This window comes from Delphinapterus leucas, unplaced genomic scaffold (genome assembly GCF_059928025.1).
Source record: "Delphinapterus leucas isolate spDelLeu-1000000601 "Yukka" unplaced genomic scaffold, BTC_Dleu_Yukka2 spDelLeu_asBTCV2_sq25, whole genome shotgun sequence".
Classification (NCBI taxonomy): Eukaryota; Metazoa; Chordata; class Mammalia; order Artiodactyla; family Monodontidae; genus Delphinapterus; species Delphinapterus leucas.
Window position 1 is genome coordinate 3,271,650 of NW_028322234.1, and position 27,570 is coordinate 3,299,219.

General features: G+C 38.9%; 1 long non-coding RNA gene across 2 annotated transcripts; it reads right to left on the bottom strand.

The window, feature by feature from the left end:
* Nucleotides 1-27,356, bottom strand: LOC149744036 (uncharacterized). 2 transcript variants are annotated; one of them, XR_016391583.1, is made up of 4 exons: nucleotides 25,782-26,241; nucleotides 21,202-21,283; nucleotides 19,151-19,241; nucleotides 1-12,055 (listed from the first exon to the last, which is right to left on the bottom strand). It is a non-coding gene; the product is annotated as an uncharacterized LOC149744036 (long non-coding RNA). The 2 variants fall into 2 exon arrangements; XR_016391584.1 differs by lacking the exon at nucleotides 1-12,055 and having other exon boundaries at nucleotides 17,380-19,365; nucleotides 25,782-27,356.
* Nucleotides 27,357-27,570: the final 214 nt, after the last annotated feature.

The following is a 27,570-nucleotide window of genomic DNA, read 5'->3' on the forward strand; positions in this document are numbered from 1 at the left end:
AAAAAAAAAAAAGCACTGCATTTTCCTGTTTGTAAGGAGGTAATACATTCAGTCTTAAAGAGTCAATAATGGGGCTAAGTATTTAAGAAAGAAGAGTTATTCTCCAGGAAGATGGGAGGAGATGGACATTCTAAGGACAGGAATGCCCTTTCAGGAATCTTGCAAAGGGAACAGAAAAATAACAGTAAGATTCTGCTATCCAGTGTTCACAGAACATGAGTGGGATACTCTTGACTGTAAAATGGGAAGCCAACTTTTGCTCACCATATACATACCTTATTCAGTACAAATGTTTATTAAGAATCTCCAAAAGCTAGACACTAGGCATCAGGGCTACACTGATAGAGCAGATAAATGGCCTGGCCTCAGGGAGCTTGTGCTTCAGAGGATGTACATCAGCTAGATAGACTGAATGATGGATACTATATTGGGTTCACACTTCGTCTCAAGAAAAAAATATATCCATAGACGTGATCCAGGAGTCAAATGGCAAAAGACCGAGCCTCAAAGTGAGTGTTAATTTCATTAAATGGTAGGTAAAAATTATTTTATATGCCGAGATAGGCTCTGCTTAAAAGACACACTATTCCTCCAAACGTATTATACAAGCCAGCTTATAAACCTGTGACTTTTTCTAGGAGACATGTTGCCTTCTTTCCCAAGAAGGGAGCAGTAGGGGTCGGGGTGGAAATAGTTTCATCATCAGAGGCACAGTGTCACTACTACTGCTCAGCTCCAATTCGCAACCTTCTGAATGGTTTCCAGACTAAGAAATTTAGCAAAGTGATGAAGAAAACATGGCCCATTAATCTTATGATGCGTGTTATAACTTAACTCTGGGTTTAGCATAGAAAAAATATTATTTGCATTGATTAGAAATATGCTTTATGGCTGCATATATTATTCACTCTGAACATTCTAAAATTATTAGCTGGGTTGACATGATGAACTGCACAGGAGTACTTCTAGATGACATCTCCATGTCATCTGTTACTCACATCATATAGGTCTAGGAATCAATACGTATTTTACTCAATACGAGATCTTATTCCAAACACCAAAATATGCCTGTTTTTATTCGATGGTTATCATCATGAAACTACCAGCTAAACATCATTTAGAAAATTCAAAGCAAGTAAATTACTGTATTAACTGTCCAACTATGATTATGACTTTCCTCCACTTATAGCTGAACCTAATATAATGATCTGGTCAGTCTGACTAGGAGGATTTATTCATTAATTTACTCAAAGGTTCTGAGGTATATTTTGAAGGACTTAAATTATGGTCTGGTTGGTAGGATCCAACAGTAAGGGTGCAGGTTTATCTCCTACAAGCTCTGTGACCTTGCCCAAGTGACTTAGCATCTCTGAGACTCACTTTCCTAATCTGTAAAATGGAAACAATAGTAGAACCCAAGTTGTAAAGCTGAAGGAAAAAAAGGAATATGGTAATGTATTTTGGCACAAAAGAGCAGTTACGCTGACGGTCATTATTTGTGAATACTGTTGCTAAGATTATTGAAAACCTGTTGTGTGTTAGGTGCTGTTCAAGGACTAGAATTTTAAGACTGTTCTTCACCTTTATCCCAGTTTTACCTGCAAAGTTCTGCCATGCACTGGAAAAACATACTGGTATTTCTAGGGAAGGGGACCACTCAGGTGACATTTTTGTTTCACCAGGTATATAAAGTATACAGAGGTTATAGTGTATCTTTTAAGTCCTTTGGACGTCTAGTTACCTTTCACTAGAATGATTCTAGTAGATCCTGATAGATACCTGAGACAAGGTCACGTCAGTGATGTTGGTACCTTTTCTGGCTTAAGAGCATAGGGCAGAAACACAGGAAGGGAGGTCTTCCTTTTCCACTCCTGTTACTAAGAACCCTCTCGAATAATGACAATCTGAAACAGATCACTACATTGTTGTATGTTGTAGAATCAAAGCAGTGTACAAAGCAAAGAGCACTGGCCTCCATTATACGTGCATTTCACTTGAGATTCACTTTTCTAGACCGTGGAGAAAGCAGATGTTCCAACACTTTCCAGGTACTGGAATATTACAATCTGGCAATCTCTACCACTGCATGTTTGATCACACTATTCCCTGCAAATGGAATGCTGTTCCATCAAGGTCAGATTGACCAGTGCAAATACCTGATTTTATCGTACGGTCAGAACCAAATTAACTTACTGAAATTCTGCCCAGCTCAGGGTCTACCTTCTCTGTGAAACCTCCTGTGAGATCCCAAGTTACAAACAACTCTATCTTCTTCAGAAGACATTGTATACTATATAAATAGTAATTTACATATAAATATATGTATATGTGTGTGTATTTTTTTGTTACGTTAAGTTATAACTCCTGTGGTTTGTTTCTCTTCTTAACTAAACTGGACCCCCTTATCATCACAGTGGCCATGTACATCATTGTATCCTCCAAAAAATCCAGATAATAATATCATGGATTCAGTATATAGTTGTTTAATAGAAAACAATTAACTAACCACTGCAGAATACTAGTGTGTCTCAAGTGTGTTCAGTGGATCATAAATCCTATGAGACAGTCCATGAAGGAAAAGATTTCAAATAAATTTGGGATCTGTTGTCCACTACATCTCCTTATCAGAGACTCATAATTCACAAGACTGGTAAAAAGCTCTGTAGCAAAGAAACTGTTGACTTAGTTTGACCCAGTATTTCTCTTACAAGAGTATCAGTTCTGGAGGTCAAGGACATTTTCCACCTCTAATACAACAGCTCTACTGCCTAGTAGAGTGCCTGGCACTTAGTAGACACCTAATAAATATTTGAATAAGTTTCAACATACATTCCCCTTTTAAGCTATAGAAGAAAAACACAGTATATAGATTTTGATTTACTTGGGGAGAATAATAATATGAATAGATAAATTTACACAAATCATTTTAAAGTATATGTATTTGATAATACTTTTTTCCACAAATCTACACAATTGCACATTTAGTGGTGATAGTAAACGAACTACATTTGCTTCTGAAAACTTGCTAAGAAGGATGGCTACTAAAAACTACAACTTGAACCCAAAACAATTGATTTAGTTCATGGGTCCCCACTCCTTAGCAGTTTTAATATAGAAGAAAATAGACGCATATATTTCTTTTCTACCATAATATGACATCATATAAGGAATGCTATTTTATTAGCTAGAAATAAGATTTGCTTTTGTTATTTTAGTACATTTGATCACATAAGAATAATTCTAGATTTTGTCCTAGACTGCTTACTATGTGCTTTCACTATAGATTTTAATGTCAATAGAGAAAGGAGAAGGAAAAGTCAGAGGGAAATGAAACAGGTGTATGCAACACCCCTCTCTACTACCGACATTTCTCAGAATTCTGGGGGAAGTTGCATCTATAAGGGGAAAGTTTTTCACCATGGAACTCACGGTGGTTGAACTTCTCATGAAGAATTTTTTTTCACTACTGAAGAAAAATATGTTTGATTTTACCATAACTGAAAAGTTCTCCTGTTTCTACTTCTGAGGTTTGCCCTCAAGACTACTGTTTACCTAATGGAAGTGACTCCTATGCATGGAGGAAAAAGTGCACCATTTGAAGGAAAAGCTAAAGGAGTGATATTCAGGTAGCTCCTCATTCCACCAATGAAAACGTACACATAGATTTTCCACTTTACACCTCATTTTCCACCTTATTTTCATGATTTTGAAATGAATATGTAGGGTCTGATGAGTTTGTCAATAGTCTATAATTATTAGTGTTATTAAAATAGAATACAAATGATAAGCCATATGTAAAAATGCTGTGTGAATAAACTGCTATACCCCAAATAATACAAATGAGTGAATGGCAGTAAATGCTAAGAGGGATTAACAACATAAAGGATATTAAAAAAATGATGACCGTATTTCATATTTATGTGTCTTTTTCTCTCTCACTCTTTTTTTTTTTTTGCGGTACGCGGGCCTCTCACTGTTGTGGCCTCTCCCGTTGCGGAGCACAGGCTCTGGATGCGCAAGCTCAGCGGCCACGGCTCACGGGCCCAGCCGCTCCGCGGCATGTGGGATCTTCCCGGACTGGGGCACGAACCCGCGTCCCCTGCATCGGCAGGCAGAACACTCAACCACTGCGCCACCAGGGAAGCCCTTCTCTCTCACTCTTACTCAACTCCTAAATAACTAAGAGAATATGCTCACAAATGGTAAGCATGTTTTGGATGTTCGATGTGTGTTTGTGGGAAAGAACAAAAAAAATACTGCCTCAATTAGGTCAAATATACAAGAGATGAATGAGATTAGAGATGGGATTGGGATTTGTGTTAGTTACTCAATAGCTAACCAATCACAGACATGAGAGTGTAGTGCAATATGCAAATATACTTTTAAACAACTTCTCTTAAGTTATCTACTGTCTGTAAAGACAATCACACTCAACTGCTCTGCACTTAAACCCCAGAGCTTCTGAGTTAGAATCTCTTAGAAATAGGTACACGTTTCATTGCTTTGGCAACATTTACATGGCTCTGCATCAGGCAATACAACTGCTAAGATCACACTCTGGGAATTCAGGAAAGGCTAGTGTCCAGTTCTGGTCGTTCTACCACCCAACTGTGATCTAGGGTAAATTCCTGATTAAAAAAAAAAAAAAAAAGAAAAACTCTGAAGATGCTGAAACAGTATTTCCTACTTCACAGGGTCGTCATGGGGATAAAAGGTCATTAGGATAAAGTGCCTCTCACCCAGGAAACACTGATAAATGCTACTGCTGCTACCATCATCATCATCGTGACCGATCAAGAACATATGGCCACATGGAAATTCAACATTCCCTGGGCCATTCACAACTTTCCTTTAAAGGACTCATATTCTATGTGGGGTCTTAACACCTTCAAATAACAGAAAATACAAGTCTTTACACCTTTTTTTCTGTAGCTAATTTTGGCATCTTTCACCTCTGTCCACTTAAGTGTTGGTTTAGCATATTCTTGTCACACAAAGAAGCTACTTCCCAAAGAGAGGAACAATATGTCAAGTGACAAAGACACTGAGTGAAGTCTTTCACATCCTAGATTGTCCACGGTACAGCTCAGCTGGTCTCTGGGTTGGAAGGCCTGGGTCTACTTTGCTCGTCTGTTACAGGGGAAGGGACACGGTCCTTAGCATGTGGTCTGTGAAACAGAGGCAGCTGCGGGTAGAATTATAACACAAGCAGAACTGGCTTCAATTCTTCCTTCTTAGGTCTTTTTCTTCTTGTTCAGCTGTTCAAGGAACTTGCCTGCCCTCTGTCCCCGCCAGGACGATGTTACATCTGCCTGGATAAGTAGGTCACCATTGTATATCAGGAAAGGTCTTATTTGTAATCATCAGGAACCAGATACGGCTAATTTGAGCAGAAAAGGAAACTTCTGGAAGTTTATGGTTAGGTCTCAGTAACTAGAAGCAGACTAAACAACCGAAAGCCAAGCCTATGCTATTGCAATTATAGGATCAGGCCAAAGTGATGTTATAAGTCCTAGCTGGCCTTGCTACCAAGCAGGAACAGGAAACAGGAGGTTGACCCAGCACTGCTGGCCTTGCTTCTTTACATCATTTATTTGTAATTCAAAATCCAAGAGAAGGGTGCAGTTGGCCAACCCGAGGTCGCCCGACTGTTTTCCATCTGTAAGGGAGACTGAGCATGTGAGTAAACAGTGTATCTGACATGTTCAGCTTGTATAACGAGAGGAAGGCTCTGTTTCTCACCAAGACCCACAAAGTGGAAAATTCCCCAAAGAGAAAGGAATTTCACATCAGATGCTTGGAAAGTTAAAAACAACAACAACAAACAAATGCAGGTGTGGAATTAAAGACATGGAGTCATTAAGAACCTATATGTGGAGTGATTCAGACCTGAGTTCACATCTGGAGCAAGCTACTCAATCTTGCTGAGCTTCAATTTTCTTTAAAGGAAACAATGTGGAAGATGATATCCACATGTAACTTGTGGTGCACATGAAGGAGGATAGTACAGTATATGATGACTGGCACATCCTATGCATTTTCTAAAACTACTAGTAGTACTATTATTATTGTTACTTATTATACAATTTATTGTAGAAATTAACAGGGAGAGTATTAATAAATGTTAATACAGTGCTAAGTGTCACATTTATGATCTCAACTAATTATCTGTTTATTCAACAAACATTCCACATATCAGAAAATAACCTGTGTATATATATATATATATATATTTTTTTTTTACAGAAGAAAAGAAACCCTGAGGCTTAGAAAGTGTAAACAATGTACCAAAAGTCACCCATTTAAGAGGTAATGGAATATTATTCAGCCTTAAAAAAATGAAGGAGATCCTTTCATTTGTGACAATATAGATGAAACAGGAGTGCATTATGCTGATGAAATAAGCCAGACAGGATAAATACGAATGATATCATTTATATATGGAATCTAAAAAGAAAAAAAGCCACACTCATAGAAACAGAGTAGAAAACTGGTTGCCAGGGGCTGGGGTGTGGGTAGGGAAAAGAGGGGAAGACTGGTAAAAGGGTACAAACTTTCAGCTGCAGTACTGTATAACTAACATTTTCGGAGAGAATAGAACTTAAGTGTTCTCACCAAAAAAAGAAAAAAAGCAAAAAGGTGTCATGAGCTGTTAGATGTATTAATTAACGTGATGGGAAGGATCCTTTTACAACGCATATGTATATCAAATCATCATGATATACTCTTTGACTACCTTACAATTTTGTCAATTATACCTCAATAAAACAGAAAAAAAAAGAGGTAATAAATATGAGACTCCAATCCAGGATTATCCAGCTCAAAAAACTACACTCTTAACCATTACAATATAGTATCCATCCATATGTTGTAACTGTAAAATGCTTAACACAAAGGAAACGTTAAATAAATGGTATTTATTCTAACTCTAATGCTTACTAGGTATTAGTTATGTGGTATGCTTTACTTCTAACTACAAGGGTATAAGGTGCAAATTCTTGCTACAGAACATAAAAGCCCCTGTGGTACCCTGTAGGATAAACACAGTACCTGTAAATCTCTCATCTCTCAACCCAGAGTCTCCTCAAGTTGGAGGTCTTTACCCCCTTTATAATGTGGGAATAATGCCTTTCCCACATTTGCACTGGGCATGAAAATCCATACTTCCAGGTGTATACTGAACATCTGCTTAGCTCCTCGTCACCTTGGAATCACCAGACCAAAGATCATTTATTCCATTAAGATAAATGATGTAGGGATAGAAGTACAGAATATACAGAGAGTGTTGGAGGAATCCAAACAACAAGTCCTCCACTCTCAAAACAAATTTTACAGTTCCAAAAGTAAAGAGCAATGTTTGGAAATAAAACTAAAAATGAAACTAACATCTACAATTAGCCAAGTATTTATTATGGGCCAGGCTACTTACTAGGCACTTGATAAACATTACAGCTCATCTTCCTGCAGCCCTTCAAAGCATATAATATTGTTTCTATTTCATAGAGAAGAAAATTGTATCTCTAAGCAGGTTAGTGATTAGCCCAAGACCACAGGGCTAGGCTGTAAGAAAAGAAGGCCAAGTTTCAGTGGTCAAAATGGTGATGGATGTTAGAACTAGAAGATTATGGCTAATCAAATAAAAATATTCAAAACGGTCCTAATGTATTATTAGGATTTCTTTAGAATAACTTGGGTGCCTTAGTGAATACAGTAGTGGTAGGCACTACAGTCTCTTTAATTTGCTAATCATACAAATCTACTTTAATATTCTTGGTGACAAGGAGCTAACTATTGATAAGACAGCTTCTTCAGTTTTGGGGCTACTCCAGGGTGAAATGCCGAACGTCTTACTGCCTGCAATGTCACCTAGTTCTACCAGGGGGAATAAAGCAGAACAAGTAGCCACTGTTCTTGACAAATGGATACAGTTTCAGTTTTTCAAACTATGAGTGTCAGATTCATTCATTGTATCAGATAGATCTGTCAAATGGCTTTGCCCATTTACTAATGGATGGCACACTGCAGACACACGTTGGGTCAAAGGACTCAATGTCACCTCATTGATACTGTCATCAATATAATTTGTATTGGCATTTTGTCTCACCCTGACTTTTAGGACTATGTGAGGAGATCCAAGTCTCCAGACCATGGACTGATCACCTCTGCTTGACACAGTATTCTCTGCTCATTTCCAGAGGGGACCAAGGATGAGCTCTTGTACTTCTGAGTCTATTCACCCTACCTGGCAACACATACTAGCTGGGCTGATTGGATCAAGCAGGAGCCCCACAGTTTAAATTTCCAGCTGCATTGGAGGAAACAGAGGCTATGCCCCAATCCCATAACCCCTCACTTCTTACCGCTAGCCTATCCTAGGCTGTTCTTGCTGATAGGAGTACTTCATGCTAAAAATTAATTTTGCTTACCTGATGGCAGTCACACAACCTCAAATGCCATTTTTATAAATAAGGCAACCACCAATGGAGTGTGATTTAGGGTTTTTTCTTCTGTAGACCCTGCCTACCCTATAAAATCTCCCATTACTGCATCATGGAGACTATAATCCCTTTCCGAGGGAATAGATTCTTTCCAACCATAAGATGAAATAAGAACTTACATTTCCATACTGCCCAAAAGGAAATACATTGATTACAAAATGCAGGAGAGTGACTGATTTTCCACATTTGTTGTGTTCATTAAAGGGTTTTTGAATAGACTTGACAGTATTAAAGAAGTTCAACACACACAAAATAAAAATTAATAAATGAAGAGAAAAAAATTGCATTTACAACAAACAAAATAAACACATTGATATATAAAAGGTTGTTATACATCGATGAAAAATGGATGTCATAAAGTCACAAACTAAAAAGTATTAACAGCCAATTAAGATAGGAAAATATGTTCAACCTTGCTATTATTAATCAAAGAAATACAAATAAAATAATTCAGGTGCCATATTTTACTGACTAGAATGACAAAGTTTTAAAAAACGTGATAATACTGGTATTGATATTGATAATACTGGTACTGATGAGTGTGTGTAAGAAACCACACTGGATGTTAAATTCCTGGTAGAAATAAAAAGCACGGTAACCTTTCTGGAAGACAATATGTCAGTATGTACCAGAACTGACAACCAGCCATTCAAGTTCTAGAAGTCCATTCTAAGGAAATAAACAAATGCTCAAAGACATATGAACAAGGATGCTTGTCTCATTGTTTAGCAAAGCAAAACAGGAATAATCTAAATGCTGAACAGTAGGGACTGGTTAAATAAATAATAGAATGCTGTTCAACCATTAAAAATGATGCTGCAGATTTTTATTAGGTGATGAGTAATCATACTTATATTACTAAATAAAAATGTTATAGAACTGTTTTGTAGTTGGATATAATAATTAAAGGTATTTTATACTTGCATTGTATTTATATGCACCCCGTCACAAAAAAGTTTCAAAAGATACCCTCAAAAATGTTACAGAGATGATTTATCAGAAATGGGATTTTGAGTTATTTTTCCTTTTTTCTTTAAATCCTTTCAATTTTGGAGTTTCTGCAATGAGCCTGTATTATTTTTACAATTAAAAATATTTAAATTTACAATAAAAGGATCTAAATTCCTCCAGTTTTCCATTTATTTTCCACCCTGGCTCAGGGCATTTGTGTAAAAAAAAAAAAATCAGCTTATTTTCTCTTTTGTATCAATCTAAATTTACTTTTCATAAGTTAACTATTTTAGTCTGGCAAAAGTTTCACACAGGAAAATTGTTAAGGTCTGAGTATTCTATTACCTTTAAAAGCACTGGAAACTTTGAAATTATTTCTTTCAGAATTTTCATATAATACTGAAAGGTGGGGGGGAGGTAGCAAAATGAAGGGAAATAGATAGTAGTAGTCAACTTCAATTAAGAAAAAGCAACAAGAGGCAGTTTGTACTCTTTTGATACGGCAGAAGCCCCCTGTGTCAACTCATGCTAAAAAATGTATATATACACACACATATATATGTTTGTGTGTATTATATGTATATGTGACACACACACATAATTAATCCACAGTCTTAGGCTAATCACTCATTGTGGCAGAAACAACGAGCTGTTGACTACACTTTAATTAGCTCCTCCAGCCTGTAGAGGCATCACTAGGACCAAGATAGGAACAACATTCTCCATCTCCGCTTGCATCTGGGTATGGTTCTATCCCAAAGAATGTGACCAGAGGTGACCTGAAGAGTTTATGTCTGAAGGATAACGAGTTGATAATTGTAGCTTGCAGCTTCCTCTCTCCTTTCCTTTTTAGGACAAACATAGAGCCACTTGATGAAGGTGGTGGGTCCCTGAATAACTGAGCAGAAAACTGACCCTCAGACCACCAAAGTCCATACTACACTCCTGAGTGAGTGAGAAATGAACTGTCCATGTGTTGCTCCACTGAGGTTTAAGGTTTATTATTTAGTGTTTAACTAACGCATTTTTTCTTTAAACCTCAGTTGCCTTCTCTGTAAAATAAAGTCTTTGAAAAGGATCCACTGTAAGTTTTTTCCATTGCTTATGTTTTTATCTTAGTTTTTAATTCTCAGAAACACTGCGCACATTTTACCTTTTAAGTTAGTAAGTCTACTTTTTTTCCCACAAAGACGGGTTCTTCAAGTTATGGAGAAGTCATAGCAGACTGTTGCTTCAGTTTAAGATACGCATTCACATATGAGATGAGAAGGGTGAGGACCCAGAGAAACGCCTTTGACAGAGGGGAGTGAGAGCATACTGAAGAACGTTTAGTAATAAAGAATTCAGATGGGAGAAACGGATGGGTTACATCTAACAGATTTGCTCAAAGGAATTCTGGAAAGGCAAATATGTGAAAATGTATAGCAAAGACGTGAAATGCCTTTTGGTCCCTAAATGGATTTCATTTCAAAGACGTGCATATTGCAAATACATGTACCATAACACTTCTCTGTCCACTTCTAGAATTTTCTAAAGCCTGACAGAACATCTGCAGAGAGAGGATGTCATTCCAAGATAATCGACAGCAAGTTACTAAATTAAGATAAAAATGTCCTTAACCTTGAACAGTTTTTAAAGAGATTTTAGAAGAAAGGAGCCCTCCAGGGGGTTGTATAACTATATAATTGTACCCTTTCTAAAAGGCTATTTACAGATACATAATGTTTCCCCTCCATTCTTTAAAGTAAAATATAGGATAAAAAAAAATAGTTTGGGGATAATATTTGTTTGGGACACCAGGCACTGCTAATCAGTACCACTCTCTCCTTATTCCTTACTATCAGAGCCCTGGTTTAGGAGACCCCATTATCCTTAAGGCTAAGGTGGCCAGTTTAAAATCCGAGCTGATGAGATCTAAGTGCAAGTCTGCTGACCATCTGTGGTAAAAAATTTGCTCTCTGAGTTAGACACTGCCTTTTTTTTCTTACTTAATTTCTTTTTTTTTTCCTTTTCTTTCTTCCTGCCCAAATTGTTGGAACACTATTGGAGATTCTGGGGTCACTTTGAAGCTATGTGGACGTGCTAGAGATGTGGAAGCTGGAAGAGCGAAGCAACCCAGTCCCCTGGTGATGCCCTTCAGCAGCTGGACTAACGCTAGAGGGACTATCTCCAAACTTCCTGCTACCCGTGGAAAGTAAGGTAAATCACTCATTCACTTTCTGTTACCTACTAACTGATCCAGAACTCTAACCTCAGGGTTCTAGAACCCTTCTCAGTATCCCATAGTCATACTCATGTTCCGGACTCCTGATCATCAGACTTGCTTATAGCAGATGTATGGGGAGGGCGGGCTCTTCTGGAAGCCCTCATACTTCCTCCCCGACCCCCACCACACACAAATAATGATCTTTATGTCCACTCATCCTTCTATCTACACTCAGAGGCCAGGGCCCCCAGGAAGGCTTCACTGACAACCCTTTACTCCTCTCTACATGCAGAAAGGGTAGAGGTGTGGGCTCTGGAATCAGACTTCCTAGACTTGAATTCTTAATCTGTTACTTACCAGTTTAGGACGTGGGCAAAGTAGTTACCTTCTCTGGACACCCCTGTAAAAGAGGAACACTAAGTAGCACCTATGTACCTTACTGAAAGGATTAAATGAGCAAATGCAGGTAAAGTTCTTATAATTTTTTCTTGGGTCAATCAATTCTAGCTGCTATTGCTACCTTTGACTAATTTAGGGCAGTCCCTTTGCCCTCCTTTGGTTCTCTGGGCCCGTCTCATTCACAACACACACAACCGCATACTGCATTCACAACACACACAACTGCATACTGCAGAGTTTTGAAAGGTGGTTCTCAAAATGTGGTCCCTGGGCCAGCAATATCAGCCACACCTGGGAACTGGTTAGAACTCTGGCACTGGAGCCCTGCAATCTGTGTTTTAACAATATTCTCAGGCAAATCTGATGCACACTAAAGGTTGACGACAACTGAGAACATCTGTCTCAGACTCTCCTGGAGGCATTCACCAAAAATACAGATACAGGACTTACACCTGACCAGCTGGAGAAGGGGTCTAGTAATTGCTCTGGTTATCATGCTTGTCATGATTTTTCAGCACATAAATGTTTGAGAATCACTGCCATTTTGAATGTGTGTTTCACTTGTCTGTTTTTCCAGTGGACTTTACTTCCTTGCAAGGAAGGTTTGTGAAGATCTGTTGTTGTTGTTTGCATTATTAGTTTTAGTATGCTAATTCTAGAATCTCTGGCGCATAGTGCAATCTCAGGCAGGAAGTAGTGGCTCATTAAAACAGGTATCCCAAAAGTCTTAGTAGAACTTCAAGATTCATTCCTTCGGGAAGAGGTAAAATTGTCATTAGATGCAGATGATATGATACTATATATAGAAAACCCTAAAGACTCTACATGAAAACTACTACAACTGATAAACGAATTCAGCAAGGTAGCAGAATACAAGATTAACATACAGAAATTGGTTGCATTTCTTTATACCAACAATGAAATATCGGAAAGGGAATGTAAAAAAACAATGCCTTTTAAAATCACAACCCCAAAAATAAAATACTTAGGAATAAACCTCACCAAGAAGGCAAAAGACTTATACGCTGAGAACTGTAAGACATTAATAAAGGAAAGTGAAGATGATTCAAACAAATGGAAAGACATCTCATGTTCTTGGGTTGGAGGAATTAATATTGTTAAAATGCTCATACTACCCAAAGCAATCTACAGATTTAATGCGATCCCTATCAAATTACCCATGACATTTTTCACACAATTACAACAAATAATCCTAAAATTCATACAGAACCATAAAAGACCCAGAATTGCCAAAGCAATCCTGAAGAAAAAGAACAAGGTTGGAGGCATAGCCACCCCAGACTCAGACAGTACTCCAAAGTCACAGTAATCAAAACAGCGTGGTATTGGCACAAAAACAGACATATGGATCAATGGAACAGAATACAGAGCCCAGAAATAAACCCACACACCTCAGTTAATCTTTGACAATTAATCTTTGACAAAGGAGGCAAGAATATATAATGGGAAAGAGACAGTCTCTTCCGCAAGTGCTGTTGGTAAAGTTGGACAGCCTTATATAAACCAGTGAAGTTAGAACACATCCTTTCACCATACACGAAAATAAACTCAAAATGTCTTAAAGACTTAAACATAAGACCTGACACCATAAAACTTCTAGAAGAGAACACAGGCAAAATATTCTCTGACATAAATCGTACCAATATTTTCTTAGGTCAGTCTCCCAAGACAATAGAAATCAAAATGAAAATAAACAAAGGGGACCGAATCAAACTTACAAGCTTTTGCACAGCAAAGGAAACCATAAACAAAATGAAAAGACAACCTACAGAATGGGAGAAAATATTTGCAAATGATGCGGCCAGCAAGGGCTTAATTTCCAAAATATACAAACAGCTCATACAACTTGATGACAATAAAAGCAAACAACCCAATCAAAAAAATAGGCAGAAGACTTAAAGAGACATTTCTCCAAAGAAGAAATACAGATGGCCAATAGGCACATGAAGAGATGCTCAACACTGCCAATTATTAAAGAAATGCAAATCAAAACTACCATGAGGTACCACCTCACACCAGTCAGAATGGCCATCATTAAAAAGTCTACAAATAACATATGCTGGAGAGGGTGTGGAGAAAAGGGAACCCTCCTACAACACTGTTGGTGGGAATGTAAGTTGGTGCAGCCACTGTGGAAAACAGTATGGAGGTTCCTCAGAAAACTAAAAATAGACCCACCATATGATCCAGCAATCCCACTCCTGGGCATATATCCAGACCAAACTATAATTCAAAAAGACACATTCACCCTGATCTTCACAGCAGCAATATTCACAATAGCCAAGACATGGAAACAACCTAAATGTCCATCAACATATGAATGGATAAAGACGATGTGGTACATATATACAATGAAATACTACTCAGCCATAAAAAAAAGAATGAAATAATGCCATTTGCAGCAGCAACATGGATGCAACTAGAGATTATCATACTAAGCAAAGTAAGTCAGAAAGAGAAAGACAAATACCATGATACCACTTATATGTGGTATCTAAAATATGACACAAATGAACCTATCTATGAAACAGAAACAGAATCAGAGACATAGAGAATAGACTGGTGGCTGTCAAGGGGGAAGCAGGTGGGAGAGGGATGAACTGGGAGTTTGGGATTAGCAGATGCAAACTGGTATATATAGATTGGCTAAACAACAAGGTCCTACTATATAGCACAGGGAACTATATTCAATATCCTGTGATAAACCATAATGGAAAAGAATATGAAAAAGAATGTATATACATATGTATAACAGAGTCACTTTGCTGTACAGCAGTAATTAACACAACGCTGTAAACCAAGTATACTTCAATAAAAAATAAGTTAATTAAATTTTTAAAAAGATTAATTCCTTCAGAAGAACAAGTACTACACATTCACAAAAAAAGCACCCTTTGAAAGTTTAAATTTTTGAATTTCTTTGCCACTTCCTTAGTTTTGATCATCTTGGACAATATATTTTTAATATTGACTTTTAAAAAGAATTGTGTTTCAGTGTTTGCTATCCTTAGAGAGACAGAAACAGATAAGTACAACTAAATACTTATTTTTCAAAAGTCTCAAAAGTATAAGGGAAATGAAAGTAATTTATCTTCAAATGATTTTGGGGTATGTTTCTAATTTCATACTTCTGATGGGATTCAAGATTAAAACTGTATTAAGACATTTGAGACATGCCGCATTGGTATTAAATGAATGTAATTTTGTGTAAAGTGGTAGAAATATTTTCTTCAGCAAACATACCTGCAGATATAAAATCACAACCATAAATCTACAAAAAAGCAAGCTATTGAATGAAATCTGATTGGTTATTTCCCTGCAGTATGGATCTGCTAATAATTTAATTTACTACTTGCTAACACAAGCCAAAATTTAAATATACATATATATATATGTGTGTGTATATATATATATCTCTTCAATTTTAAATCATTCATATATATGAACAAGTATACATACACATATATAACAATTGTTCATATATATATATATATATATATATATAAACAATTTAAATTAAAGAAAGTACATCTGGTGGCCTATTTTTCCCCCCCGATTTCTAAAGAACACCATATTCTATTCTAGGCAGTGGAATGTCAATCCACCTTAAGGGTTGTTCAATGAGCATATCTGAGAAACCACTGGTTTAGCCAATGATGTACTTATTCAGGGAGGTCCTAGTGCCACTGTCAAGAGCTTATCCACAGGACAGATAAGAAGGTACTTGTTTGGTTTGTGAAAAGAAGGAGTAGTGAGGAATGGCAGGTAGCTGCAGGCTGATGACACGTGATGTCCATATATATGTAGAACCAACACGCCCATAATTGCACCCATTTTCCATACCCAAATCCAAAGCCTTTATATCATTAATCCCAGGCAAAAATGGTAAGATTCATGTGTGTTACTATCCCACGGCTTCAAGATGCCTATAAACTCATATGAGTATGTCTTAGTTTTATCAGTGGAGGACAAACCAGGCTTCTATCACCAAGCCCCATTCCATAACAGGCAAACCAGTCCAACACTTCTCTGAGTGCTGCAGGAGAGTCTATGGAAGGGGCGCTCACTCCACTGTGATGCCTAAAATGCCTTTGCACAGAGCAAACATTCAAACCATGCTGAGTGAATGAATGAGTGAACTGGTGTCATAAAACAGGCTTATTTCAGGGAAATTCCATTCAACAGGCTGGCATTCCTTCCTACCCATCTTAACTGTTAAGCTTGCCATCAGACAAAAAATTAATTATAAAACGTTAGAGCTGAGGAAATTTTAGAAACTATCTACTCTCCAGAGGTATACAACTTTAATTTAGTGGTAAAAATCACTAGGAGTGATTTAGGAGTCTATCAGACCTGAGTCCAAATTCCACATCTACCATATTTTTGTGAGCAAATAACCACTTCTGAGGCTCTGTTCCATGTATGCATTATGGGATACATAATAATACATACATTAATTGTATGACTATCAGGGGATGAAATGACACAATCCATTTGCCATGGTCGGCTAAGTAACTGGCACCAAGTAAGCACTCAAGACATTAGCCAATATTAATAGCGGAGAGATGATAACAAAACTCTAGGACTGATGCCCACCCTAGTGGCCCCAGTGGTCATAATGACTTTCTTCCATTCAGCCTGCTCTCTTCTCACTAAGCCTAAGGAAGAGAAGATGAACAAATTAGGAATAACAATTTGAAAATGGTTTTATACTCCCTGAATGAATGGAATTATAATAAAATGATTCATGAGTTCTGCAGAAATATGATGAGACTTTAGATCTTTATGTTAGTTCTCTGCAAAACCAATTTATGGCCCTAAGATGTACCTTCCCACCCAGCCCCATCCTTACCAGGATCAAATATCATTGTAAATGGAAAAGTCAACAACACATAATCAACAAGCTAAGTTACAAGCCAGTGAAGTCTCGGAGGTTTGATAGAGAAAATTCAGATTTATCATTATATGTAAAAATAAGATGATATGAAGAACTCAATCTAAAAAATATTACCTGGAGATCTATAATTCTACAATAGTGCTATAAAAAGTAAAGAGCTAGAAATCTATTTAGATGGTTTTCCTTATAAGAAAGCACTTTCTGTATAACTTTTAATGTACTATTGATGAGAACAATTCAACAAAATTCAAATAAATACCTGCAGATGTCCTACAAGAAGAAAAGAACAGAGTTAGATGTGACGGGATAACTGGACTTCAGGATGAGTAAGGCCCTATACTTGACCTCAATAAATTAACATGAAATACAGTGGATGAGTCATGTACAGAATGTCAGAATTCCAAAAGGCCAAGCTAAGTACCAAAAGCAACATGTGGGGACTCTTAAGAAGGAAATAAAATATTGGTTAGTTGATTACGAAAAGGCAGAAGGGAGTAGGTTCCCTTTGGCTGCTCTTTGAAGAGATCACTTCCTTTCCCCTCTAGTCCTGAGGCTAGGGTGGCATGGGCAATAGAGGAATGTGGGGACTGAGAATCATTTCTACTCTCACCAGAGTGGCTGGAAGCAGATTTTCTTACCAGGATGTAGTAGTATGCTAATATTTAAGGGTTCTTGAGGTCAGAGAGAAGGGTTTGAACACTCCGGCTCCATCTCTTGCTGTGGGTCAACTTTCTTACCTTTCCAACACCTCAGCGTCTTTATCTGAAAATTGGGGATGACGATAATGTCTCCCACCTGAGTGTGAGAACTACATGATATAGTGCATACGCAGGGCTAAATTTGGTGCCTGGCAAACAGAAAGTGCTCAGTACGGCAGGCGAGTGTAGTGACAATAAAGGCAAAGATGACGGGGGTAGTGCCGGTGTTGCTTCTGCCCCCAGAACAGGCTCTGACTGGGAGAGAGTTAAAGCACCTTTGGGTTCATGGGGGTTTATATATAAGCAACGGTTGATCAATGGGAGCTGGTTGTCCAAATGATTATGTGCAATCTAAGAAAAAAATGGGCCTCGGATCTGCTCAGCTACTTAATATTAGCAGCGGTAGTAGTCAAAGAAGCTAAATTTTATTACGTGTTTATATGCCAAACAACGTGCTGAACGTTTTAAAAGGATTTACTCACTTACTACAACGAGGCTATACGCTAGGTCCTGATAATGTTATTCGTCTCTTTCAGATGTTGACTGAGCCTCAGAGGGGTTACAAAAGCACCTAAGATCCCGTTGTCAGTACATGACGGAAATGAGTTCAAATCCAGCCTGTCTGACTTGTTCTTAATCACTAAGGTATGAAATTAAGCATGTTGCCCTTTGCCTGATTCTCCTTCTGAGGCCTGAATATTTCACTTAGCTCTCTGTGTGCAGAAGAGAGAAAATTCTCTCTCCTTCACCCAACTTGGCATCAATATCCAGCTCCCCTTCTCAAAATGGGTTGCTTCAACGAGCAGCAACGAATGCCGGGTCGTGGACCAGTCACCTTGATGACTAAGAGTCAGACACTAGGGAAAGAAAATGCTCTGTGACAAACCTACCCCTGTACAGAAACAAGACAGAAATGGGGGGACAGGGCAGAAGATAATGGAATAAGGCATAGGAAAAATAGCACCTGGCATCGTGATAGTAATAATAATAATAGTAGTAGTAGTGGTAATAGTAATAATAATAGACTTTACTATGCTCTAGGCATTGTATTAAGTGCTTGGTGTAAGTGACTTCATTTTAACATTGAAAACAAGTCTATGAGGATGAAATATTATTAACATCATTTTATAGGCAGGAGTATTGAGGTTCAGGTAATCAGGTAAATTGCCCAAGCTCATATGGTTAGCAAGTGGAAAGCAGAGATTTGAACCAGCACCTATACCCCTAACCATTATGCTATAACCATTATGCTGAAGACATAAGAATTCCAATGGTCTTTCCCCATAACCCACTCCTGCACTCCAGACCTCAACAGTCCAAGATCAAGAGAGAGCAAGCTTGGAGTTGCCACTCTTCAGTGAGTGTCAATCATTTCAAAACACTGTGTTTGCTAACATGATGTAGTTCCTGTGATAATCTTCTCAACCAGGTATCAAGAAACAGGAAGCAAAGATTCAAGTAACAGTATGCTCGTACTTACGAGGAAGGTGGGACAGCATAGTTGACACTGGGCTTAACTGTTCTGGAAAACGTGGTCCCAGTAGGCATACACGCTGGTACATTTTCCCCACCTACCAAATACAAAAGAAGTATTTCATTTCCATGTTGCTCTTCCAAGTTCCACCTCATTCGTGCCTGTCATTCATCCTCTGGCCTCTTCCTGTCTCCATTTCTGTACAGAAAGGTGCTGAGTCTCTGCTCTCGGATACGAAAGGGTGTGTTAAGGAGAGGGAGCCATGGTACCTCAGTCTTTTGTTTTTCTTCTTAATTCTATTATGCCAACTCCACTGAACTTAATTAGAGTGAATACAGAATTACACAATTATCCTCTGTTCTATTCTTCAGATGTTATATTTTGATAAAATTTACGACATGCTGCTCTCCCCTTGAACACCAGATGAACACTAGAAATGGATGTGTGTTGACATAAAATCTGTTATAATTACAACTAAAGTATAGCTTACATAATGATAGTGTTAACATAAAATTATAGATGTGTAGAGACAACGTGGTCATGCATTTTTTAGTATAAGTACATGCTTAGACCAATATCTGTTAGCGGAATGAAGATGGAAGAGAATTTTGGTTAAGCCACAAAGGCTGTTTAAGGACTTGCAGATAGCTAAGGGGAACTCAAAGACCAGTAAGATAGTATTTCCCCTGCCATGTTTTCAATTGCAGAGTGAAGGGAAGATGTGAAAGTAAGTACCCCTATGGAAATGACAAGACAAGTACCTTTTTTTCCTTGAATACCGGGGTAAATGCTTAAATTCTAATGTATATCAGTGATGCAAATTTTCAACTGAGTTTGATAAATCATAAAATAATAATTATACATATATGTATATAAAACTGCATGGAACTAGACAGTTCAGAATTACTTCTAATTAAAGAGGTACCCTATGACAACTAACTTAAACCTTACAAAATATGGTTCCAAGTACCCTATCAGAGTGAAAAGTAGGAGACTGAAAGGTTTATTGTAAATGTTTGTAGTCATGGTGTCTTACCTAAAACTACTCTGTCACAAATACTATTAAAATAATTGTGACATTTTATTCACTTTTACTGCAAACAACAAAACAAACTATAGGTATTTTTTCATTTCAGGTAATTATTTTAGCTAACAGTTACTAAATGTTTTGAGAAAGCAGAGTGCTAACTGCATGACTTCATTTTATCTTTAAAATAGCGCTTCCATGTCATTATTCTTAATATCTCCATTGTATTAAAGTGTATCTCTAGTTTAGACCTTTCTTCAGAACTGCAGACTTGTGTATCCAACTGTGTACGCAGCATCTCTGCTTGGACGTCACGAAAACATCTCAAATCTTACACCTCCAAAACTGGTCTTTAATCCACCAAACACGCTCTACCCCAAACTTTTTCCATCTTAGGTGACAGTAACCACACCTTTCCAGTTCCCCAGGCCCTAAATCTCGAATTCACCCTTGACCCCCTCTTCCTTTCCATTCTTGCATTCAATCTACCACAAAGTGCTGTCACAACCTTCCCAATGTGCCACTTCTGAGAACTACCAGCCGCTAGCAGCCTGGTGCAGGCCACCAACATAGACCTCGAGGATCCTGTAGTCGCCTCCCGAGATTCTCCCTGACTCCACTCTCTCCCCACATCCTCAAGACCACAGATAGAGTTATGCTTTTCAAACAAGAGACAGTTCATGCCACACCTCGGCTAAAATCCTGCCCCTGGCTGCCTACATTTAGAGTAAAAGACACAATGCATGTGATGGCCTCCCAGGACTTACCCAATCCATCCCATCACATATCCGACCTCCAGCCCTCCTCCTGTCTCTTCCTCCCCACTGACTAAGTCAGCCAGGGTGGCCTCCTTGATATTCCTCCAAGCTGCCCGGCATATTTCTGCCTTAGAGTTTTGGGACTGGTTATTCTTGCTCCCAGGGAGTGGTCTCCCCATCATACATTCTGACAACGCCCTCACTTCAAGCCTTTGCTCAAATGTCAACTTATAAAATCCACCCTGACTACCCTATCTAAAATCAGAACCTACCTGTACACTCCTCCAGCACTCCCAACCCAAGCCTCTTCAGTGAGCTTCACATCCTTTTCCTTATCCCGTAGTGCCCATCAACCTGTGACAAAGCATAGAATTTATTTATAACATCCGTTTCCACACGAGAGTGTAAGGAGGGAGAAAGCATGCAAGAAGGAGCACGCAGGCAAAGGCTCTTGTCTAATCTATTCATTGATACGTCCAAGCATAGAGAACAGGAAGATGCTTGATAAATAGTCCTGAAAAAGATACAGATGAGGAAACCAGTAGTAAAGCTCAGAAAGTTTATGAAACTTCCTCAAGGTTCTAGAGCTAGAAGAGGGTCACAGTAGAATTCACACTTGGGGATGTCTAACTTCAAATCTCTTAGCCTCTCTGCTATCTTTTTTTTCTTCTTTGCGGTACGCGGGCCTCTCACTGTTGCAGCTTCTCCCGTTGCGGAGCACAGGCTCCGGACGCGCAGGCTCAGCAGCCATGGCTCACAGGCCCAGCTGCTCCGCAGCATGTGGGATCTTCCCGGATCGGGTCACGAACTCTCAACCACTGCGCCACCAGGGAAGCCCCTCTCTGCTATCTTAAGTCCATGCAATTCAGGATTTGTTTTAATCAGTGCCATGGAAATTCTCACTCCACTGAATAGGATCACTAAAGTGTTCTCTGTCTAGATTTATATATATATTTTCCATTTAAACAAAGGAAACAGAAGAGGGGAATTCATCATGGGTTATTGCGGTAATTTTACAGCAATTTTAGCAATAATGACATTTAAGTAATAGTGATATTTAATGATAGCATAATAATAATAAAACAATAGCTCTTAAATGTATTGAAGATGAATTGCATGCTAAACTCGGTGCTAAAATATTTCCATGTATATTTTGTGCAAAATCCTTATGAATATTCTATCGGATGAGCTTTATGTGTAACTCCACCAGGCATACTTCTCTTATTCCGCTTTCAAAGATAAGGAAATTGATGAGAAGTGTGGTAACCGTTTGATCAAGATGAGACTGGTAATAAGTTGTGAGTATGAATTTAAATTCAGGTCTAACTCCAGAATTTGATTCTCAATCCATACATGAAAATTCTGATAACTCTTTTGATAAGCGTATGTTCTCTCCTGGAAAACATCCCCCATTATGTCTGCCTGTGCTCATACCTTCAGAACACAGTCAAGTTTGAAACATGATAAAAATGTTTAAATAGTGTGCTTTAATAAATGGAAATATCTTCATCTAAACAATAACACAAAAAGGCAGGCTGAGCCCTTTGAAGTGGCTTCGTTGCTATCTTCCATCCAGAACAAGAGAAGGAATCAACAGCTGCAGAGTAAAGAAAGCATGAAACCCAGAGATGGAGGATTCTGTAAATGACCAATTACAAGACTATTAAGCCACACTTTCATAGCAAGAGGCAAAATATTCCGTTAAACTGAAAATTCTTCGACCCCTCACTCCAAGGCCCACACAAACATTAATGTTGCATTTATTAGGATGTATTTCCTGTGCTCTATCAACTTGACTTTCAGCAACTGTATTAATACAGTCCTTTCGCTTTGCACATATATCTGAATGACGGATTCCATTACTGGAGTTTTGTAGAAAGAGTGGAGTGAATGAAGTAAAGTTTGGGAAGAGCCATCATAATCCATAATGATGGGCACTGAATCAGGACAAGAAGAAACCTCTCTTCTCATTTATTTGAATGAAAATTCTACTATATATTTATTGCCTCTGTACAGGGCCATCTGTTGAATAATGGAAAACAAGCATCTTTCATTTGGAGGTAGGATTTGTGTGCTCAAGTTTCGATGGGCCTGCAGAATTAATCTTGTTTTAGAAATGAAATAAAATGTAATTTCTTACTGTAAGTAGATGTGGTTAAGCAACTGGCAACTTTGATGTCTTTAAATCACTGCAGTTTCAGGGTAGGCAAATCTATAATTATTTCAAGCACTTCTTTATTGGTGCAACAATTGAGCAGTGTACATAGTGGTCAACAACCTAGGCATTGTCAGAGGACTCTAAGTTTGAATCTAGACTTTGCCACTCACCAGCTATGTGACTTTCAGCTATGAGAATCACTTTCTTCAGCGTTACAGTGTGGATTATTATATGCCCTTTGCAGAACTACTGTAAGAACTAAATGTATATGGGCACAGTGGCTCATAGTAAGGGCTCAAATTAGTACTGTGGTCACTACTAGTAGTATTGAAAAGAAATTACAACTTCTATTCTCATAAAGTGGGATATGTGTCCCTTTATCATTGTAATTTCATATCATTTTACTTTTGACCTTATAATTTAATAGCTTGATCCAGGAAACATTTAGCAGTAAATATAATTGAAAGAAGGTTACTTGTCAAACATGAAATACTGTAGTATCAAGTGTGCTGGCACAATACTCTGCTCAGATAATTAACCTGTAAAAATATGTTATTGTCTTCTTTTTAATTAAGCACATTGAACATATATATTTACTGTGCCAATTGGCGAAAGGTCCATTAATTAATCAGTCTAACTATATGTTGCATAAATGTCTTCTAAACATAATCGTATATGTATTTTATTTGTTGGGAAAATGTGTTTGAGATTGTTCTTTTCTGCCTATTTAAAGTAAAGGAGGGTGAGAAGTAGAGTTAGGCTTAATGTACTTTGTACTCCATTATGCCATGAAAATGCTTCTGTGCCCCGGAGACAACAACAAAAGATCTGCTTTAATGACAAGAATCAAGTATGTTCTAAAGCTTCCAGGTAGGAGGCGTATAGGTTGCAGTTTATATCAGAAGTCTTTGCTCTCTCTCTCAACTGCGTCTAGATGGGAAAGATGTGGTCACAAATGCTTCAAGGTGATAGAGTAAATGTTGGAAAAGAGGGGGGTAGGAGGCAGAGTTTTGAATATCTCAAACCTGAGCTAGAAGGATTTTATTTAAAGAAAATAGCGGATATGATTTTTCACTTAAGGAATGCCAGTCAGCAAACCTGACACTAATGTAGGAAATTAGCTCTTTTAGCTATGATGCTTTCAAATGCACATGGCTGAAAACAAATTCAAAATAGTCCAAGGAAATTTCAAAACAAAAACCAAACAACAACCTCAACAAACAAGTACTAGAAATTCAGGGATGCAGCCATATTCAGATACAGCTGGATCTGGAAATTCCAGAGTATCAGCAGGGTTCCAGCTCTCTCTCCATCGCTCAGCCCTGCTTACCTCTGCAAGACTTTATTTTACAGAAAGTCTCTTCTGGTGCTGGATGGTCACTGGGAGTCCCAGAGTCATATCTCCCCAGCTTAGAAATTCCAGAGAGAAAAGACAATTCTTCCATTTTGCTCTGAGAGAAAAGTCCTGGGGAGGAGTCTGATAGACTTAGCCGAGGTCACATGCCTACCCATGAGCCAATCACCTGCTTTACTGGAGTTCAGTCCCTGGGCGACTCATCCCCGGGGCCCGTGAGGAGGCAGGATGGCATTATCTGGCAGTTCTCCAAGAAAAGCCTGCTGTTTTTGTAAGATGAAAGGGGAGAGGACATGGATAATGAAACCTGTATCTGCTTCTGTAAAATCCACAGAATCTTACTCCCTGCCCTGTGTCGATGACCATGCAGTAAGCTGACCCAGGAGGTCATTTTTCCCACAACAGTCTTTATATATATGACTAAGGAACACACTGGTAAAAGAATATGGGAGAAAGTCTGAGTATGACAAGTCAGCTAGACTGATATTAACTAAAAAAGCTGTGTAAAAATATCCTTAAAAAGTTGCCCCCAACTCACTCAAAGTCCAAAGTTGGAGCTGGAAATACAATGTCATGGAGTTTGGATAAGAACAGGTTTTCTCCAAGTTGAACTATGACACAGAGATTAGAGACTTCTAGAAACTATACTTTTTCAAAGAAAAAACATCACAGGAGAAAAATGAGGCCTAGAAAAATTAAATGACTTAAGATAACATAGCTAATTAATGGCAGGACTGAGACTAGAGTATATACTTTGTGTAATTGGCTATGGTTTAGTTAGTTAGTTTGTTTGTTTTGTTATCACTTCAAAACGAGACAAACTTAAAGAAAGGAAACACAACCAAAACTCAGTCTTTGGAAAAGAGATGGATGTGAACGCCCACTTGTTTCTTACGTATAAAGTTACCCCTCGCAGTGTTCTGGAGGAGAAAACGCTGGCTCTTCCCAACGTTGGTTACATACACAAAGATTCCAAAGACAAGACAAGTGCTTTGCAAACGAAGTAACTAGAACCAGCTCAGGCTTCCCCGCGCCGGGTCCTACGTTCCACGGTCAGAACCACCAACTGTATCCCCCCGGGTAACAAGGTGATTCAGAAAAGCTGGCGTCTTCAGAGAAGGGAGAAAACTTAGCCGGGGAGAGAGGAGAAAACTTGCTCAGCTTCTTGCTGGGGTCTGAAACGATCCCAACAGAGTCCTTAAACCCCTCAGGTTTCCCCAATCAAGCACCCTCGCCTCCAACCTGGGCCACCCCAGATCTATCAGACGACAGAAGTATGCGGACGCACGAAGAGCTAACCACCCCACGAGAGGAACCTACGCGCGGCCGCACCCACTCACCCGCCGCTCCCCGGGAGACGGGAGACGAGTCCGGGGTCCAAGTCCTGGGCGTGGCACACTCGCCCCTCTCCGGGCCCAGCTCCAGCTCACCTCGGCGCAGCCCGCCTGGGCGCCGCCATCTTGACCACAAAGGGGGTCTCGCGCCGGAGGCCCCTGAGCGGGCGCCCTGAGCGGAGCCGGAGCTCCGGGGAGCCCCAGGTCGGCGCCCTACGTCCCCCGCGCGCTCGCGCAGCGTCCACGCGCGACGAGAATCCCTCACGCAGCCCCCGACCTAGGCTTCCGCGGACCCGGCGCCCCGCGCAGCCCGCACCGCGGCTCAGGCGGCGCCGAGGGCGGCCCGGGCGGAAGAGCGGGCGCGGGGCACGCGCTCGGTAACCTGGCAACGCGGAGCAACCCGGCGTCTCTGGCGAACCCCTGCCTTCCACCGCGAGGAAGCACGGACCCCCCCCCGCACCCGCTGCCCAGCCCTCGCCGCCCCTCGGTCGCTCCGCCCGCCGCTGCCCGCTGGCTATGGTCTTTTAAATCCATGATACAACGTCTATATGTAACAAATCTGTTAAACCCTAAATGTTTATGATATTCAAGTAATCCAGTATCTGAATTATTCTTGAAGATAAAACATCCAAAGACTTCTTAATTGTATGGGTATACATACATAAAATACACGTGGAGGTAACTTCAAATATAGTATGTGCCTGTCTCTATTCCTTCCCTCTCCGCTCTTTTAAAAAATGCCCCTTTAAAAATTGCCCACTCACCATCTGTTAGGTAAATTTGCTGAAACACAGTAAATGTGGAGACAGAAATTGTTATAGAGACTATTCCAAATGGCACTGACACCTGTATTTATGAAAGAGTTACTATTTTTATTATTATCCTAATTTTAGACAAGAAATTATTGTAATAGCTGACACTTATCTGGAACTTACTATGCCCCAGGTACTGCTTGAATGGTTTACACATGTTAATTTATTTAATCCTCATAATAAACTAAGGATTTATCTCATCCCCAACACATAAAGGGCAGGTATTATTATTCATCACCCCTATTTTTCAAGATGAAGAAATTGAGGTACAGTGTTCTTAAGAGACTTGCCAAGGACATAAAGCTAGGAAGCACAGAGCTCAATTTGAAGTCAGGAACTATCTTCAAGATCCATGTTTCAACCCCTCTGCCACCTAGCTCTTGGGTGCAGAAACAGAGCTCATACCCATGTCTAATCTCAGCAACAACACTTTTAACTATTGTACTCTGTTGTCTGTCTATGTATTAGACAGTAATCCCTATCAGCAGTGTTTCCAGAACTATTCCTCTTGGATGAATCACGTTCTGGGTATGTCCAGTGAACAACTGAACATAAAATGTTTAAATTATTGGAAAGTTCTCTCTGGGGAATGTCTTACGAGACCATCTACCATACTTAATTCCACTAATCGAATTAAATGGAATTTTAGACCATCTATCATTTTTTAATATTCACATCTCATTTAATATTCAAACAATATTCCTTAGGGTAATTACTCATATTCTTTGCATATCTTGATTCTTTGTGATGTGGGCCCATTTCTCATGATCGTATCTACTTTGAAATTATTTAACGTAAGTTGATACTAGTATCTTCCCCATGCAAGTTATTTATCTTACAATGATTAAAAAAATTTTTTATCATTGTGTTGTGAATTCACAGCAATTTAAAAATTAGTTTTTATTTTATTTATTTTTGACTGTGTTGGGTCTTCGTTGCTGTGTGCAGGCTTTCTCTAGTTACGGCAAGCAGGGGCTACTCTC